Raw genomic sequence first — 14,241 nt, 5'->3', positions numbered from 1 at the left:
TGGGTGGGGGGGCGGAAGGACTCAGCAGGTATAATGTCATAGGGTCTACCCTCCAAAGCATCCATTTTCTCCCGGGGAACTGATCTCTGTCATCTGGAGATCAATTGTAGCAGTGGGAGATCTCCAGGTCCCACCTGGAGATTGGCAACCCTAGGGGAAAGTCAGCTGCACAGCAGGGGGTTGAAGAGAATGGTTTGATGGCTGCTGGGCCAAGATTGGCATCAATAGTTCCCCAGGAGCCCCATCGTAAATTAGCACCAAAGCTTTAAGATCTCTCCAGCTGTCACCTGGAGACTGGCAACAGCTTGTCTGGAGTGTGGGCAGTATGGGATTGTATCTTTCTGAGGTCCCCCTCTTCCTCCTCCTCCTCCTCAGACCCCACCCTCAGCAGGCTTCATCCCTAAAATATCCTGGAAGTTTCCAACCTGGAGTTGGCAACCTTTATCTGCCTGTCTGTCTTAAGTTTTACAAATCTCCCCCTCCCACAGCCTCCGCCTAGGGGAAGGGAAGCTGACATCATTCTCCTCTCCCCTATGAGGTATGATGCAACTGAAAATCCCAACTGCCTTGCGGGGGGGGTGAGTTTGAGGTGTGGAATAGAGTGTTGTCCAATCGGCTTCCATATGCAAATAACCTTGGAACGCTGGGCGGGACTGCACAAAGCAGCCAGTCAACCCAGCCAGTGTTACTGAGTGGTAGTTTTTTCGGCCTAACACTAAGGATGTGAAATTTAGAACTTTCATATAGAACGTTCAAACTCAATTATAATAAGGGAGAGATTGAAAGAATACGGTCCGCTATTTTGTCTGCAACTGCAAGGTCCCAGCATTTTGATATCCATTGATTTACAGTAGGAATTTTATTTTGGTTCCACTTTTGGGCCAATAACGTTTTGGCCGCTGTACATAAAATAGAAATTAGCTCTCTTTTTTCTATAGTAATTGTTGGAAGTGACCAGTCACCTAATAGAAAGGCTTCAGGCGTAAATGGTAAGTCTAGTCCAGTAATTTTTTGAAGTTCTGCGTGAATTTGACGCCAGAATTTATTAACTTTTTGACATTCCCACCAACAGTGTATGTACGAGCCTTTCTCGCCGCATTCTTTCCACATAGTGGAGTAAGTTTATGCTTACAGTAGAAAAGTTTCACAGGTGTCGAGTACCATCTGGAATACAGTTTAAACGATTGAAGTTTTAAAGTTAAATGCGCAGTTTTCATCTGAAACGAATTCCAGATTTTAGACCAATTTTTATCATCTATAGGAAGTCTTTTTCCCATACTGTTTGAACAGTCGTTCTTTTCCTCCAGGTTTCTTCATTTAAGCTTGTGTAAATGATTGAAATAGCCCCTCTAGTATGTGTACTAGATTTCATGATTAGCTTCTCAAATTTAGTTAGAGGGCGTGCTGTTTCAGTAGAGCGGGATATGTTGTTGTACATATGTTGTAACTGGCACATTTGCATCCAGGTAGATTTTATCTTATATTTTGTTTGAAGTTGTTGTTGGGTTAACAATTTACCCTTGATAATGATGTCATTTAGTCTATAAATATTTTTCTCTCTGAATGCCGCATAATCAGGACTGCGTCTCCCCGGGGAAAACCAGTGCTGACCTAAGAAAGCTGCGACTGGAGAGAGTCCTGGTGAAAGTGTTGCTCTATGTTTGTCCCACAGTTTTAACGTTAGTCTTACAAATTTGTTAGGAAATTGCTTCCATTGTCTATCTTTAGAAGTATTCCAAATGGCTTCCGCCATTCTATCTTGCTTTAGTGTGCTACCTTCGATCTGCGCCCAAGTTTTTTCGCAGTTAGTGTCGGCATAAAATAGCAGTGCCTTTAGCTGGGCAGCCTCATAGTATTTCATTAATGAAGGTACAGCCAGCCCCCCATATGTCTTTGGTTTATTTAATATATATTTGTTGACTCTAGCTTTTTTTTTGTTCCATAAAAATTTGGTTAATTTAATATCCCAATCTTTAAAAACCTTTAGGGGGATTTCAATGGGTAGGTTCTGGAAAAAGAACAAAAATTTGGGTATAGATTTGAAAATATCCACTTTTTCAAGTAACGACAAATTAAGATTTGACCAGTCTTCCAATAAAATTGACATTTTAGAGCTCAGCGGTTTAAAATTATAGTAAAAAAGGTCATCCAGATTAAGTGGAATATTGATGCCAAGATGTTTCCAACTTGAAGTTACCTGTTGAAAAGAATAGGAATGGATTATGTCTGCTAGTTCAGTTTGGGGAAGCGCTATGGGATAAAAAGATGATTTTGAATAATTTATAGAAAATCCAGATACCTTTCCGAAGTTTTGAATGTGAGTAATTAGCGGTTTAAATGAAGATATGGGGTCCTGAATGTAAAATACCGCATCATCTGCAAAAAAACTTGTTTTGCAGCAGTTAGAAAATATATTAATCCCTTTTATCAAGGGGTCTTCTCTTATCGCATAAGCAAGAGGTTCTAAGGACAAAGCAAACAATATTGGAGAAAGCGGGCATCCCTGTCTGGTGCCCCTTTGCAAAAAGATGTCTTGTGAGTCTAAATGATTGATTGAGAATATTGTCTTTGGTTTATTGTAAATTGCACTTAATGTTTGGAGAAAAGTTGGTCCAAAATTCATATGCTTTAATACTTCTAACAAAAAATTTGGCTCCACCCTGTCGAAAGCCTTTTCGGCATTGACTGAAAGTATGGCTGATTTTATAGAATTTTGTTGACAATAGTTGATAACATTCAAAGTTTTTCTGATGTTATCAGTGATTGTGCGGCCCGGCATAAAGTCCGCCTGATCCTTGTGAATATATTTTAATATAATTTCGTTGAGTCTAGCCGCCAATATAGAAGATAGTATTTTAAAATCAGAGTTTAAAAGAGAGATCGGCCTATAGGATGCCGGAAGAGTTCTATCCTTATCAGGTTTTGGGAGGACAATTACCTTCGCTTCCGCCCATGTAGGAGGAATTTGCCCTGATGTTAATACATGGTTCAACATTTTTAAAAGATGATCCTTAATTTGGGTTTGAAAATTTTTGTAGTATTCAATAGGAAAGACGTCCCTGCCTGGAGCTTTATTATTTTTCATCGCTTTTATAACCTTTAACATTTCTTTTTCCGTTATAGGCTGTTCTAGAAATTCCCTATGTTCTCGTGTCAATTTGTTGTTATAGTTTATAGAATTTAAATAATTTTGAATGTCTGATAGCTTTGGATTGGAAGACGTATACAGCTTCGCATAAAAATCAGCAAAAACTGATGTAATTTCTTTGGGGAGATTACGTATTTGGAGGTGTTCATCTTTTATACTATAAATTGTGGAGGAAGCAATTTGTTGCGAAACTCTATGTTTTAAAATCTTTATTGATTTGGGTGTTCTTGTGATGTATTTTTGTTTTAGAAATAAAAATTGCTTTTGTAAGTGTGATGTTTCAAGAAGATCTAATTTTTTTCTTTCCTGTTGCAGCTTACGATAAGTCTTTTTCCCCCCATGCTTTTTGTGCTTACTTTCAAGTTTTTGAATTTTATTCATAATCTCATCTACCACTTTCTGTTTATGTTTTTTATAGGAGGAGGCTAAAGAGATTATATGACCTTGCATAGTTGCTTTAAATGCTTCCCAAATGGAAACTGGTGATGCTGAACAAGTTGCATTAAAGTCAAAATACTCTGTGATCTTGTTTTTGATGGCTTCCTTTATACCCTCATTGTGCAATAAAAAAGTATTTAATTTCCAATGAAAACTGCTCTCTGTTGTTTGTTGAGTATCTAGAATACCTGAGACCCAAGAATGATCAGACAGGACCGTGGGGCCTACATCTGATTCAATCATGTTAGACATTAATGTTGTAGAGGCTAAAAGGAAATCTGTACGGGTATAGATTTGATGTGGTGCTGAATAGAAAGTATACTGCCTGTCCCCGGGATTTAATCTCCTCCAGACATCAATTAATCCAAAATAATCAAGTATTCCCTGAAGTTTAGTCTTTTTATCTGGATGTTTTTGCTGTGCCAATGTATTATAGGTTCTGTCAATTTTGGGGTCGACAATATAATGTAAGTCAGCACCAATGATTATCTCTCCTATTTTAAAATCCATCAGTTTCTTCAAGGTGTTTGCTATGAAATCAATTTGATCAGAATTCGGAGTATAAATAGAAGCAATAGTTAGTGGTTTCCCATACAGTTCGCCTTGTACAAACACATACCTACCCCTAGGGTCGAATTCAGTTTTCTGACACTGAAAAGGTAGATTGCTAGAGATCAAAATGGCTGTTACCCTTGCTTTGGAGCTTCCCGGAGCCTGAAAATGTTGGGAGAACCATTTTGTTCTTAAAACTTGGTTGACAGAAGTTTTTAGGTGGGTTTCTTGAAGGCACAAAATATTTACTTTTTGCTTTGTCCATAAATTTGACGCCCTTTTTATTTTGATTTTGTCATTGAGGCCTCTGGCATTCCAAGTGGAAATGCGTATATGTTGCATAACACTAATACTAACTTTTAACAGTTAAACTACAACTCGCTAAAACGACCCCTCTATAAGAGGGGTAGTGTTCAAACTAGCTGGCCTATAACTGGGCCAGACAGTAGGAGCACGACTCTCTGCCACTCCTAGTTGAATCACTTTAAATGCTTAAGAGAAATGAAACAACAAAATTTAATGCTTTGTGGGGGGGGGAACGTTAAGTTCATTTCCATCTCCCTCCCACCTAGGGTGTTTTAATCTTGGAATATCTCCTTCTATAGAGAATACATTAGAGATCTTCTAACAAACATCTTGTTTTCTTTGAAATTGTTTCAAACAGGCTAAACAAATGTTAAACCTGTATAGCATTAAAAGGCCATAGATAATGTATCAATATTAATGTATGTTTCACCAAAAATGGTTTGTTGACTCTCTTACTATAGTACTTTGTACTTAAAATGACTTAATTCCATCATGGTATAGAAAATTATTAATGCAAATAAGTCCTTACAAGATAGCATTGGTTAGGTTTAGCTTATAGCTCAGTTTAGAATTATCATCACCTTTAAAGGTTGCACCCCTCACAAATACATTTATTCAAGTTCACTTTATAGCTTAAATATTGGTTCTTGTCACCTTAATTCAGCTAAACTCTCTTAAAAGTAATTTGGTAAGGTTCATCTTATCATTTAGCAGAGAGGTGATTACAACTTATAACTGGTTAAGTCTTTAATTTGAAGGTGAATGTCTTTGCTTTAATATAAATAAAATCTTTCAAAATAATGCAGGTTATATCCTCCTAATATTAAATAAATATGGTCTCTGTCACCTAATAACTAAAGAGGAGGTTGTCTTCACCTTCAAAAAACAAATAGACCATTACTATACAGTTCCATTTAGGTTTACCATAACACAAATCATTAAAATATATATATATAAATTATAAGCAAGGAAAGAAGTGGGTTAACTTCACCCTAAAATACCTTATACTATAACATTCGTTTGCCAAGATAAACAAAAATGAAGTGGGTTTACTGCACCCTGAAAAATAGTATGCTGCAACAGTTTTAAACAGGAAAAGAAATGGGTTAACCGCCCACCTGAATACCTAATGCAATAACTTTTGTTTACCCGTATAAACAAAAGAGAAATGGATTAACATCATCCTTCCTTAAATGCCTTGTACTAAGGCATATGTATGCTAATATAAACAAAAAAGAAGTGGGTTAACCGCACCCTTAAATATAATATGCTACGACAATTTTAAACAAAGATAGAACTGGGTTAATCACACCCATAAATACTTTATACAATATCGTTCTTCTACCCATATAAACAAACAGACAACCAACAAAAAAAATGGGTTAACATCACCCTTAAACATAGTGTGCTGCTACAATTATGAACCATCTTAAAAAAGGACTTGTAAAAGAAAATGTTCTCCATGTTTATCACATAAGAGTTAGAATTAGTATAGTTCTGGGAGGAATGCAACCTCCCTCCTCGGTCCGTCGCTCAGCTGAAGAGTTCCAGTGGACCGTCTAGCAAAACAGCATGCTATCTTGGCCGATAAAATCACACATTTCCAAATAAATTTAGGTTTTACACCTGGGATTTCTTTTTTTCTTCCTGCTTGTAGCCAACGGTGGAACGCGTCTGCATCAGTAGGAGACAGATCCTCAGATTCCGGTGGATTTGGGGATTCAAAATGGATGCCAAGATCCGTTAAGAGCTGATACCCACTATCTATATCAGTGGCTACAAAGCGTTTGCCTTGGTGGAGAACTAAAAGTTCAATAGGCGAAGACCAACGGAATCTAAATTTATGGTCAGTGAGTTTTTGCGTGATTATTTTCAAATCACGTCTGTGCTGTAGAGTTTCAACAGATAAGTCTAAAAGGGTAAGGATCTTCACGTTTTTATATTTTAAGCCTCCTTCCGACCTAGATTTTCTTAAAATAGCGTTTCTGGTCCGGCTATCTGGAAAGACTGCAAGTATGTCCCAGGGAAATGTTCCGTTTCTTTTAGTAAGGGAACCAAGGCGGTATGCAGCGTCAATAATGGGGGCTACGTTATCTTCTAGGTCTAGCGCTCTCGCTAGCCAGGTTGCTAAAAAAAATTCTAAGGTCTAACTCATCCTCCTCTTTTTCGGGCAGCCCGCGGAACTTCAGGTTCTGTTCTTTCGCCTTGTTTTCAAGTATCATAATCTTGTTGCGAGCCCAAGCTTCCGACTTCTGTAAGTCCTGGCTCTCTTGTTGGGCTGTGATGGCGCCTTCGAGCGCTGTTTCTGCAGCTTGTGCTACTTCTGAAAGAGTTTCTTTCATTGATTGAAATTCCTCCGTTAGTGGTTTTATTGCAGAATGCACCTGGTCAGCAATGTTTTCTTCTAGTTGTTTTATGGTTTTAAGAAATTCATGGCGGGAAAGTGTCGTCCCGTCATCTTCTTGATTAGGTGCGTCAGCCATCTTAGGAGTAGTTGAAGCCCAATTGTCGACAGGGCCGTTGTCGTCTTTGGAAAAGAATTTTGACATCGGCGTTGATGTCACAGAGCTTTTCTTTGATTTTGCGGGTAGTTTTCGTCCCATACTGATCTATAGACGTTTGTCAGTTGAATTTGAAGGAGTATTTTGAGTTTAAAGGTAGGTAGGGAGACGGAGCCGAGCTAACATACGACCATCTCCTCGGCTCGCTTAGCCACGCCCCGTAACTTACATTTTTAAGAAAGCCTCTAGCCCCTTTTGTTGTAGAGATAGAAGGGGAAAGACATATCTCTACAATAAAAGGGAGCTTAGAGACTTATTTTAAAAAAATGGAAGCAGGGAATTGAGAAAACCTGATACACAGATTGTTACAATGTTGTTGGTGTATTTAAATCTGAATTTTGAAAGAAGGAAATTACTTCAGTGGAAGAGGTGGGTTTGGGGGAGTGCCCTGAAATGTCTGTCTGTCTGTTGGGAAATACCTGGAGATTTTTGGGGTGGAGCCTGAGCGATGGGTGTTGCCTTCTGACACACTTCTGGTGATGTCAGGGGGTGTGGCATACGCAAATAAGTTATGCTAATGAGCTCCTGCACCTTTTTTTCTACGAAATGACCCCTGGTTGTAATGATATGCAATTGCTGATGGAGAAAAAAGCCCTGGCAGCACACTGAGGGGTGGGAAGGGAACGGTCACTGCCTGAGGACAGGATGTCAGCTATGCTGCCATGGGGGTGGGGATGCTCAGTCAGAGTCTGTGTAAATTGCTTTCGCATTCCTGTCTATGCTTTGCTCCGAAACTCTTATCTTTAACGATGTGCAGGTGGGAGTGTGTGTTGTCTGCCTTTCCAGGCAGCCGTGGGAGCCGGACAGTTCCCAGCTTCGCCTAGAAACAGTTTGCTGGCTTTAGCCTGCGCGGGGAGGGTGCCTAATTGGCCAGCGCAGTGGGGGGGGGGAGTGCATACGAATGCCCTATATCTTATTATGTCCAAGGGACAACTGCCATTCTTAACAGTGACTATGGTAATGCATCTATAGCTCTTCAATAAAAGTATAACCTTTCTTGAAAGCGTGTACTCCGTTGTTGGCTGTGGGTTCTGACACTGGGGCAGGTAAACTGTGGGAAACCTGGCATGTGGAAGCCCCATTGCCACTGTGCTGTATCAGCAGTTGCAGACACAACAGGGAAACTACAGAAGCTCAGAAAGCAACTAGAGATTTTAGGTGCTATGTCCAGTTTCTTGTTTGTATCTACTGACCTCAGATTAGTAAACTTGCTCTTTGATTTTTATCTTGTTGCATAAAAAAACAGTTTCTCACCTTTCAGTCAGTATTGCCTGCATGGATAAGTCCCACAATTTTAGTGCTGAATTTTGTGTTTTTTGCCCATCCAAACCATATTTCCATCCCTTCATTGACTGCATAATTCTCCTGCGGTCTGTTAGGCTGCTGCTCTTCTGGTAGTAATAAATTCTCTTTGCTCTTGAAGTTTCTCATAAATCCTCTTGATGAGCTCCACAGAGACTCAGAGATAAACTTATCCCTGAAGCTATTTCTTCCAGATTTGTTCACTCATCTTACTCTTTCAGTCAGAGTATTGGTTTTCTCCCACCCTTCTTTCTATCATTTTCAGTATTTTCCCCTACTATTTTTTTCTTTTGAGTTTTATTTTTGTCTCTTCTTTCCTTTTATTTCTACAAAAGTTAGTTATTATTGTTCTGGTTCTGATTTACTTTCTAAAGCTTGAATCTAGTTTTTTTTTTTTTAATTGTCCACTACCTCATTCTGTGTCTTTATTAGTAATGCCCAGTAATGCCCATTTTGTCTTACTACTGATTCATCTGTTCAGCGATCTGGCAGTCTTTCCGTCTCTCTGGCCTATATTCTACTACTTGCACCGAACAAGCTTTAGAGCTTTCCTCCAACGCAAGTGGCTCTTCCACCAATGGAAGAAGCACAAGTCAGAATGGCTCCTTAGACTGCAGGAGCTTAGGGTAGGATACCACTCAGTGGTTGGTTAATCCCTTTCTATGTATCTTGTGATGATAAAGGGGAGAAAAGACTCAAGCATTTATCCTCCTCCTCCTCCATTCTGACTCATTTATTCCTTTTATTAGACTTTTTAATGACTTTCTAATCTTGACTCATGGAGCTGCGGTGGATCAAGTGGTTAAGACGCTAAACTGCAGGCTGTGGAAGGTCAGTAGTTTAGCAGTTTGAGACCCGGGTGCCGCAAGACGGAGTGAGCTCCCGTCTCTAGTTCCAGCTCCTGCCAACCTAGCAGTTCGAAAGCAAGAAATTGCAAGTAGATAAATAGGTACCACTTCGGTGGGAAGGTAACAGCGTTCCGTGCGCCTTGGTGTTTAGTCATGCCGGCCACATGACCACGGAAACGTCTTCGGACAGCGCTGGCTCTTTGGCTTTGAAACGGAGATGAGCACCACAACCCTAGAGTCGGATTCGACTGGCTTTCGAGCAAGGGAACCTTTACTTTACTAATCTTGACTCATTCCCCCCCCCCTTTATATCTGGTGTTTCTTCTTTTCTCTGTTTGCTCAGGCTGAGCTGTTGATTTAGTCTGCTCTGTTGTCCTGCTTTCTCTCCTGCTTTTGACCATTTCACTCCTTCTATTTCCCAGTCCTCTTATCAGATTACCTTGGTTACCTCTGTTCTTTCTGTTGCTTTGGAGCACTTGTGGCATACCTCCCTGAGCCTGCTGACTACACTGCTTTGAAGCAGTAGTCCTAAGCTTAGTCATTACTGCCCATGTGCCTCTGGATGGACTCCATTGACAAGGCACTACCAACCATCTGTTGAGCCTACAACTTACCCAAGAGCTGGAGTGAGCAGTGTGCACCTAGTTGCGGTGGGATTGCCAGCTCTCTTGATTTAGTTTGACTCCTGCACCATTTCAAGCTGCCCTCTCATGGGCATGCAGTGCTAGGGACAGCTACATCTGTTTTTCTAATCTCTGTGGCACCTCTTATTTATTTTTGAACTTCATCCTTCTTCTCACCACTCCTCAGGCTCATAGCTACAGTGGGGCATTTTGGGGCCCAGCCCCCCGACTTCCTACCAAGGCCCCCCGAATTTCCTTCCATCCCAGGCTGCCTGACTCTCTGGGCCTCCTGGGGGACTCCCACACCTGCTGCCACCACCCCTTCCCCAAGTGGGGCATGCTCGAAGCAACTTCTCCACCTGCCAGCAGCCCCATCAGCTCCATCCCGGGCTGGTGGTTTGGGGGCTGTGGGTCCTGAGCTGGCTGACCATGCTCACCTTGGCTGGCTGGCAGCTCTCTGAGCAGGCGAATACACTGGCGTGTTCCTCCACCGCCTTGCCTTGCCACCTGCCTGCCTCCCCCACCTGGCCCCTATAAAAGGGAGAGTGGCGGGCAGTTGGTGCACTGCATGCCAGTATGGGAGGCCAGGCTTGTGGCTGGCCAACCGGGAGGAAGAAGAAAAAGCAGCCGCTGCAAAAGAGGAGAAGCCGCCGGCTTTTCCAGCATGCCTGCTGGAATTCAGCCGCCCTCCATCTCTGGGGTAGAAAGGGGAAGGCGTCCGCCCTGCCTGCCTGCTGGCAGAGCGCTGGGTGAGAGAGAGCCATAAGTGGACCTGATCCTAGCCAGCCGGGGGTCGTGTTGGGAAGCTTCCATTTGGAATTAGTGAATGAGTGAGCTGGTGTGTGTGGGGGTCCAGGCTGGGGAAGCTTTAAGTTTAATGTAATCAACTTGGTGCCCCCTAAGAAATTTAAATGCCCCCCGAAAAAGAAAATCTTGGCTATGGGCCTGCCACTCCTTCCCTTGCCATTCAAGTTTTTGCTCAGTTCTCCCACTGATCCTATTTCTACTATCCATGCACCAGTTCTTTCTTTCAGTCTTAATTAGTTTTTACCTTTCTTTTCCCTGCCTCTCCACCATTTGCTTCCTTCTACAGTTGGTTTGCTCATGTTTTATCTTTCTTTCTAATGCTACATTTTATTTGTAGGGATATGAATTTTATGGCAAACATGTTCGACCACCAAACTTACTGTGTTTGACTGTGATGATCTGATTGGGAAGATCTCTCTCTAGTTCTCAAAGAATGACATTAACTACCTATTTGCTACTGGGCATAATTTTAAATGTCATTTATCCCCTTTGAACTAAGCCCTATATGGACTGGGGGCAAGGTCTTTAAAGGACTTCTTGGTCCCATATGAACCTGCCTATTGGGACAATTTTCTTTGACAGAAACGTCAACTCTGATTAGACAGTATGTTAAAACCCAGCTCCCATTTAAAGTGCGACCTGGCACTCACCTTAAAAACAGTGCGTGTGTGTGTGAGAGAGCGAGAGCGCACAGGGTGGCAGGAGAGGCTTCATCTTTCCCTCTCTACTGCTGGTTCCCGACTGCCCAGTGGCAAGGCAAACAGCCCCCCCCTTCTGCTGGCAAAAGCGTGTGGGGTGATAAGGAGGGAAAGATGAAGCCTTTCTTGCAGCTGCGTACATGCTTGGGAGCCAATTCCCCTCCCCCCCAACACACTTTTAAAAAGGTAAGTGCTGAGACACATATTAAATGCAAGCTGGGCTGGGGTTTCCCACAGCTAATGTGGAAGTACTCTTAAAATGTTCATAGTCTATTTCAACCATCATAACACACACAAACACACACACCCCTTTTGCACCTTAGTAATGCCTTCCAAAATGTTTTCTGTAGGATTTTAAGTACTCAACCTCCACTTTATTTCCCAAGGTATAGTTTTCCCAGTCCCCTCCCTCTGCCCCCAAATAGGAAAGGAATATTTTATCCAAGGTAAAGGTAAAGGTTTCGCTTGCTTGAAAGCCAGACGAATCCGACTCTAGGGTGTGGTGCTCATCTACGTTTCCAAGCCGAAGAGCCAGCGCTGTCCGAAGATGTTTCCATGGTCATGTGGACAAAGAAGAAAAAAGGGGAAAAAACTGAACCTGGGCAAGGAAAAGAAATACAGAAATACAAATGAAGCCTCCAGTGAAATCACATGTCCAGTGGTACTTCTCTCTGGTCAACTGTATATTCATCTAAGGTTGTACAGCCAAATGTTCCAAATAAAATGTTCCTTAGGTTAAAAGCTTTTCTTTTCCTTGCCCAGTGGTTAAACTTTGGAACAATTGATTTCTGGTCTTTATTCCATATTTTGTATATGTAGAATTGTATGTATTTTTGCACATCAGCCAATATGTTCTGTATGTATTAGACCTCTGAGGAAGGCCTGTAAAGGCCGAAACGTGTTAGGTCTATCTTATTAGGTCTATCTTATTAGCCCTTGTATGTTTTTATAGTTTTATATGAGGTATGAATGGGCTCCTGTTTGTTATTTTAATTTATGTTGAATAAACACACATATATATTTTTGTATATTTTATGATTAGATTTTTAGAGATGGCCCTTTTCTATTCCTGACTAACCTTTTTAGGTTCTGAATCCATGGTCATGTGGCCTGCATGACTAGACGCCGAGGCGCATGGAACGCTGTTACCTTCCCACCGAAGCAGTACCTATTTATCTACTTGCAATTTCTTGCTTTCAAACTCCCAGGTAACGATTTGCCTGACTGGGGATATTCATCCTATATTGATGGAGTTGCACTCCTCTTTAGAAGTAGTTCACAGCTAGCATTGCTTTCAGTCCTGCCCTTGTTAATGGATGCCTAAGTGATGTCTCTGCTTCCAAGTGCCTTTTAAGAACTTGGGTTGCTAAACCTCTCTTTGAAAAGTGGGATAAAATATTTCAATTTATTCATTATAATTAGGGTGGTGGTGGAGACAACACCGCACTCCCCTTCTTCTTAGCCCCCACAGGTTGTGGGGTTGCTGATGCACCTTATAAAGAAATGCACACCAGCCAGCTAGTCAATGGCAGCTGGCCCTTTAAGAGTCAGGCACCCAGATGACCCTTTGACAGCCAGTTGCCTGACAAACAACTGTTGGGAAGCTCCACTCTGGGGGTGGGGGAGGGGAGTAATGAGGCAAAGATTGCTTGGGAAGTGCTATTGGTCCTTCAGAGGCTTGGCCACACCCCCATAAAGGTTCTGGGTAGAGGGAGGCTGCTGGGTGTGCCCCAGGCCTGGCTAGGGCCTTCAACAGGCTTATGAAAGGAGGCCAAGGAGGGCAGGTATGTTCCGGCTCCCAACTGAGAAGGCAGTAGAGCTAGGGGAGAGGAGATAGGCTAGGGTGGTACCCAACCCCCACCCCTCTGTTTCTGAGGCCAAGGGAAGGCACTTCAGCTGAACTAGGCCCTGGGACCTGACGGATGGGTCTGGGATTCCTACGCATTATTATTATTATTTTTCGAGCCCCTGGAGGGGATTTTTTGTATTGATTTTTTTTACCACTACAAAAAACTACAACAGAAAAGGGGGAGGGAAAAACTACATATAAGGGAGAAAGTAAAGAACCCACTACTGACTAAAAACCCAAGAGAGGAGATCCTCTAACTAGCTTTTTTTTTTAAGCATCCAAACTCACCATCTTTGTACTTCTTATGAACTGTGTCAATCTTTTAGAACTTTTAACCCTCCCCATTGACATTTAATTGCCCAATAACAGTGCCCCCCATCATCCCCTGGAACCAAAGTTTTCAAAGGCACAATTCAGAGTCCTTCAGCCTTTACTACTACTTCTCTCTTTTCCGCAGTTTGTAGGGACTTTTCGGGGCTGCTGCCCCCTGCTCAGACAAAGAGTCCTCGCCAGATGAACCAGTTTCCAGCTCGCTGCTGGACCTGCTGTCTTCTTCTTTTTTCTCTTCCTCTGACCTTCCCAGCTGCTCCTTTAGAAATTCTTGAGCTTTAAGAACAGAGTCAATCTTAACCTTCTTCTCTTTGATCTTAAATGCTACTCCTTCTGGAAATAGCCATTTGTATCCAATTGAATTTGTTTGGAGGAAGAGCACAAGTTCTTTGTATTTCTTTCTCCGTTGCCTTACTTCAAATGGAATATCCTTTAGCGTTCTGACCGCATTCTCCCTCACCTTCAGGGGTGTCACAGCCACTGCTTTCAGGATAGCATCCCTGATGTGCCTCTTTGAGAATCTTACTACAATTTCCCCAGGCAGATTATTTTTCTTTATATATCCTGAATATGACCTGTAGGCCACATCCATGTCATTGAGTAATAATTCCGCCTTTATATCTGTTGCTGGGGCGAGTAGCTCACTCATCAGTTCTTTAAGATTCTCTCCTCTATTCTCTGGCACCCCTTGGAAGCGCAGGACCATGTTGGCCTTATCCATTTGCACTTGCAGCATCTGATCTTCCAAAGAAACAGTTTTCTTTTCCAATTTTTGCACT

Source organism: Gekko japonicus, unplaced genomic scaffold (genome assembly GCF_001447785.1).
Source record: "Gekko japonicus isolate JY-2015 unplaced genomic scaffold, Gekko_japonicus_V1.1 scaffold33, whole genome shotgun sequence".
Taxonomy (NCBI): domain Eukaryota; kingdom Metazoa; phylum Chordata; class Lepidosauria; order Squamata; family Gekkonidae; genus Gekko; species Gekko japonicus.
This window is presented reverse-complemented; position numbering follows the sequence as displayed.